We start from the raw sequence: 6,312 nt of genomic DNA on the forward strand, positions 1-6,312 counted from the left end.
GCGGTTGCTAGGGTACCCGGGATGGTTGCTAGGGTGTTGCTATATGGCTGATAGGGTACCCGGGGCTGTTGCTAAGTTGTTGGTATGTGGTTGCTAGGGTACCCAGGGCAGTTGCTATGGTGTTGCTATGCGGTTGCTAGGGTACCCGGTACAGTTGCTAGGGTGTTGCTATGCGGTTGCTAGGGTACCCAGGGCGGTTGCTACGGTGTTGCTATGCGGTTGCTAGGGTACCCGGGATGGTTGATATAGCACACTAAGTGAGATCAGTCTGAAGATCTGGGCTGAGTTTGGAGTTTGTAGAGTTAAAGCTCTAGGAGGAGTTAGAGTTGATAATTTTAGTCTCAGAAGAATAATAATCACTATAAGTTTAAGTAGCATTTCAGTAACCCTAACCCTAACCCAACTTAATTAGGTAAACAAATAAAAATGTAAATGTGAAGAAATCTGAAATTAGATTAAATTGATGAATTATTTACATGAAAATGTAAAAAAAATGATAAAATAATAGATAGATAGATAGAATCAGACTGAAGATAGATGACATACGAAATAGTACATAGAAGGGAAGTCTGATTGAATCTAACGGGCAGTTGGAGTTTGACGGAATGTTCAGATGAGCCAAGACTTTTCAATGTAAGTCTATGGGATTTTTATGATTTTTAATCTTCATTTTTATGAACCGTAAGTCCGATCAGTTAGAAAAGACATAGCACACTCGGTCAGATCAGTCTGAAGAGCTGGGCTGAGTTTGGAGTCTGTAGAGTTAAAGCTCTAAGAGGAGATAGAGTTGATAATTTAGGATCAGAATAATAATAATAATAACTATATAAAAAAGTTCGTCTAGACAAACTTTAAGTTGGCTTGAGAAAGCCGGACCCGAAAGTTTAAAAAAGTTTGAAAAGTTAAAAAAAAATAACTAGAAGCTAAAGTTAGTGAACTAACTTTGATGTTGGCTTGGCAAAAGAGCCATAGTACTTGTGTGTCCAGCGTTCTTGAGCTGCCCCGCCGCAAAAAAACGTACAACAGTATTTTTTTATGGACCCTTGCTATTTTCTATTCTAATACAAAGCCTAGGCTATGACAACATCTTTGACAGAGTTGGCTAGCTGGATGCGAAATAAGTCATGCCTTTTATTTTTTTCCCTGTTTGGTATTTCAAAGTCCTGTCACCGAAGCGTTGTGGGCAACGACACAGAAGGTAACTGAAACAATGCGGTTTAACTCAAGGCGATCATTAGGGGTACAAGCACAATGGTTTGTGTAGATGATGCAGTTACACAATGGACGTGTCTCGTTTCAATTAAATTATGAGTACTATTATATGCACAATAAGAAAATATATAACTAATATAGTGTCCCTTCTTCACTTTTTCAGTAATGTCTGACAACTTGAGAAAATATTGTCAATACCATTAAAATTAAGATTAAAAAATAATGGTCTATCAGTATTTAGGAGATTACAGTTTTTGCATTCTTAATATAGGGCTTTATTAAAGGTTTTGAAAATATAATGAATTTATATGCATTTTTATTCAGTTACTTAAATTAAACATTTTCTAAGTCTTTGAACAGATCTTGAAGGATTTGCTATCCTGTGGCTCTCTCGTGTGGACAACATTAGCATTATGGCCTTCATCTCTGAACAACATTAAGATGAAATGGCCAATATTTCTTGAATGATTACAAATGTTTAATCTTTACTTTACTGATAATATACCCACATTAAACTCGAATTTACTGATTCTGTATCTTATTTCATGCATTAAGAGTTGAATTTTCGACTTACATTTTTAAGCAGTGATGTTAGATGAAATTGCCAATATTTCTTGAAAGATTACAAATTTTTAATGTTTAGTTTACTGATAATATACCCACATTAAACTCGAATTTACTGATTCTGTATATTATTTCATGCTTTAAGTGTTTAATTTTCGACTTACATTTTTAAGCAGTGATGATTGATTATTATGTGACTTGTTAAATGTTGTTTTTTTTTTTACAATTATAATATATAAACAATGATGAAAAAAGTACAAAAGTTAAATGGTTTTTTTTTTACAATTATAATATATAAACAATATAATGATGAAAAAAGTACAAGTTATTTTTTTTCATAATATGTTATATAGACAATTGTTAGTTTGCATTGTAATGAAGGATTTTATGACAACAAAAATTGTCATTACTAAAAATTAAACACTAATTTCATTCATATTGTTTTTCAATAGGTCAAGCACCTTTTCATAAATATGGCTGTTTCCAAGGTTTTGTTTTTTTTTTTTTTTAGGATTTACATTTCAAAAAGTAAAAGACAAGTAGGCTACTTCAAGCTCTTTAAGCAGCTTGTACAAACCCTGGTAATTTTTATTATAGACCGCTGTAATTGTCTATTCTAACAAACAAGTTTATTATGAAAAAAAAAAGTAGATATCAGTTAAATTGCGCGATAAACAATTTGCAAACAATATTATAACAGAGCAGGTTTTGTAGATGTTTAGATGCAGAAATGGAAGAATTCTAAAATAGCATTGCATAGTTTCATTAAATATTGATTCTTGTTAGAGCAATAACTAAATAAATAAATAAAAGAAGCCAAACTAATGATTTTCTGGTTTTTATGGATTAACACTGAAGACAGAAAGCAGCCGGTAAATGCGGTCGCTTTAATGTTCACATCCATCCACCTCCGATTTTTTTTCTCAACAGTTTATGTTCACGTGAGACATAAACGAATATTTTCGATTATATTCGCCAAGCTATCATGTATTTTGAAATAATCGTGTCTGTTTGTCTAAGAGAAGTCTTTCTTATTGAGAGAAGTGAGGATGAATGCGGTCCGGAGCGCGAGCGTCTGAGCTGCGACGCCTTGCTCTGCAGTTAGACAAAAAAAGATCTCATAAGCACTCATTTTACCTCAATAATATATTCTTCTAATTTTATTGTGTTCATTCGCTGGAGTGTTTTAATGTAGAAGCCTATAAAAGACATGAAAAGGATGTAGTTTCTGTAGCCTTTTGGGGGAAGTTGTGGCTTAATAGTTAGCGAGTTGGACTCGTAACCCAAAGGTTGCAGGTTCGAGTCTCGTACTGGCAGGGATTGTAGGTGGGGGGAGTGAATGTACAGCACACTCTTCCACCTTCAATACCACGACTGAGGTGCCCTTGAGCAAGGCACCGAACCCCCAACTGCTCCCCGGGCGCCGCAGCATAAATGGCTGCCCACTGCTCCGGGTGTGTGTTCACGGTGTGTGTGTGTGTTCACTGCTGTGTGTGTGCACTTAGAATGGGTTAAACGCAGAGCACTAATTCCTAGTATGGGTAACCATACTTGGCCACATGTCACGTCACGTCACGCCTTTTTGTCCGTTGAGAAGTCAGTGCGACGCGAGGCTGATGTCATTGAAACATAAATAAAGCTCACATGCACTCAACTCAGCTCTTTAATATGTTCTTATAATTATATTCTATAAATTCGCTGGAGTATTTGCATTCGCAAGGCTTCAAGACGTGCAAAAATAGAAGTTTAATGAGGACGCTGCAGTCTAGCGAGCTCAGATACCGGACGCAAGGCTTTCAGTTTCACACTAAAACAGCTCACACACACCTGAATTTAGCTCTAATGGGTGGATTGTATGCAACCGCTGGAATATTTTATTTTTAAAGGCTCCTAATCAAGTCCAAATGCTGTTGTTGTGAGCAAGTACAGACTGCACTCGCTGATCGGTACGGTGACAGTTCTCTCGTCTTTCACACTGTTCTCTGGCCAGACAGTAATTCTTAATGAGCCCTGAACCCAGTAATAATCAGATATGTTGTGTAGCTTGTGCCAAGCCAACATAATAAGAAGTTTAAATAGAATAACAGTATGTTGGCTTGTGCCAAGCCAACATAATAATAATAATGTTTAAATAGAATAACAGTATGTTGGCTTGTGCCAAGCCAACATAATAATAAGAAGAAGAAGAAGAAGAATAAGAAGAAGAAGTTTAAATAGAATAACAGTATGTTGGCTTGTGCCAAGCCAACATAATAATAATAATAAGAAGAAGAAGAAGAAGAAGTTTAAATAGAATAACAGTATGTTGGCTTGTGTTACTTGCATGTTGCTAGCACATTTCTAGCATGATTAGCATGTTACTAGCATGTTGTTAGCATGATTATCAAGTTACAAGAATGATGCTAGCACGTTTCATGATGCTTTCTCAAGCCAACCTAATAATAAGTTTAAGACGGATTTCAGTAAGTTAGCTTTCTCAAGCCAACTTAATAATCACTACAAGTTTAAGTAGCATTTCAGTAAGTTGGCTTTCTCAAGCTAACTTAATAAGTGCAATTCTACCTGTACACACACACACACATATGTTGGTACACCTGTATGAAAACTTTCCATAGGCATAATGACTTTTATACTGAGCTAATAATATTTTCTATCCCTTAGCCTTAACTCTACCCTAAAACATAACCCTCACAGAAACTTTCTGCATTTCACACTTTTCACAAAAAGTAGTGTAGAGACCTAAAACCTGCATACAATATAATAATATAGGTCAAACCAGTGCACACACTGTACATTGCACATCCTGATGCAGTTGATTCAAATTTTGACTTGTCAAGGTTTATGTTTCAGTGCTGGATTCTATCCTTCAGTTGGATCATTCAAGGGATTTTTTAACTCATTAATACTGTGGAAATTTCAGTACACAATATGGGTGCTATATAAAATGTGTTTTAATCATACTGTAAATATCATATAGCTATGCGCAGTATTTTCATAAAGTGACACTGTATTATGTCTTTTAAATATATTTATGCTCCTTAAATGAGCACTTCATATACAGGTAATTGGAGTTATAAACAGCTGCCAAAGTAATATATGAAGATCATGTGGAGTTTTTTAGGACATTTGGATTGGCAGGTTACCCTGACATCAAACCTTTGTAACCTGGCTTCCTCTGCAGAGCATGAACAGTTACAATGTATAGAATTAAACTGAAATGCCACAGCATGAGCAATGAGAAGAGTGTTCACAGTTGTATAACTCACACATGATGTACTAAGGGGTTATTTCTGATATAGAAAGTACATTAAAAATACATATGCACTGTTTTTTTTCACGTTATACATGAACTTGAATAAAACCAATCAATTTAGATGTTAATAAACACAATAAAACATCATAAAGCAAATTTGTTAGTTTAGCTGACAAAACATTTTTACAGCATGAGTTTACAGAGTTTAACTGCAGTGATGATCTAGTCAGTTCATAATCTGAATAAAGTTAATTAAGTCATAGATAGACAAAATATAAATGCATACAATACTTGCATAACAAACGTAGAGAAATAAAAGTAGAGTGTTCTTAGGTTCGGATGTGATTTAGTACTAGACGTACTAGATGCACTCAGCATCCACCGGGATTCTAATCTTCTCGTCAATGAGAAAATCCCACGAAAACATGTATTACAAATGAACATGGCGGTCCTTACCATATTTACTAGTTCCATAAAACAATACGGGACAGCTGGAAACTGTAGACCGATCGAGGCCGCTCGCTCCTCTACTGTGGAATAAATGAATTAAAGAACGAACGAATGCGCGTCCGATCCCGAAAGCGCTGGAGAGTGACGCGAGGTGGCGCGGTGATCCTAAAAGTGTAACGGAAGTGAGGATGACCAATAGGGGCTCAAGTCTTGGCTGTTACGATGGCATGGACTATCAGATGACGGGTTCACAGTCTGAACTAAGGCAACCCTGCGAGGGCCCACGTGGATTTCAGAAAAGAACCCGAACACCTCGAAAAGATTTTCCAAGCGGTATTTAACGTTGTAATGTGATACATATAATGAAAGAAAACTATTTGAATATTGCATGACTTGTATGCGCTAGCGTTTGTTTTAAATCTCTCGCCCTCTATGTTCTTCTTCTTCTTTTCCCCCCAAGTTATGGATAATCACGTCCTCACTATGTTCACAACTCTTCTGTAAAACCCCATTGTGAATCTGTGGGATACACCACTTATCCGTGAATGCACATTTGCATATGTAAAACCCAGTAAATTCTGTCAGGTGCAGCTCAATTCTACACAGGCAAATGTCCCTGCAGTGCTCCAAGTACTGAGAAATACATGTTTGCATATTCTGAAACACAAATAGAAATGTATCCTTCCAAAGGGCAGTGTTTGAGAATGACCTGCATGTCTGTATGAAGTCTTTGTAAAGTTGGCTTTTTTTCTGAAGTACACCATGTACACGACAAGCCTGGCTATTATCATTAGAAAGTACTAGTAATCTGTCTGTTAATGGTGCTCTCAATA

At 36.1% G+C, this 6,312-nt stretch overlaps 1 long non-coding RNA gene across 1 annotated transcript in view; it reads right to left on the reverse strand.

The window, feature by feature from the left end:
- The window catches only part of LOC107702492 (uncharacterized), a 19,587-nt gene extending 13,953 nt beyond the window's left edge, over positions 1-5,634 (reverse strand). The window contains exon 1 of the long non-coding RNA XR_001635769.1: positions 5,486-5,634. This is a non-coding gene — a long non-coding RNA (uncharacterized LOC107702492). The remainder of the gene's footprint in view (positions 1-5,485) is intronic.
- Positions 5,635-6,312: the final 678 nt, after the last annotated feature.

Source organism: Sinocyclocheilus anshuiensis, unplaced genomic scaffold, assembly GCF_001515605.1.
Source record: "Sinocyclocheilus anshuiensis isolate Anshui unplaced genomic scaffold, SAMN03320099.WGS_v1.1 scaffold855, whole genome shotgun sequence".
NCBI classification, from domain to species: Eukaryota; Metazoa; Chordata; class Actinopteri; order Cypriniformes; family Cyprinidae; genus Sinocyclocheilus; species Sinocyclocheilus anshuiensis.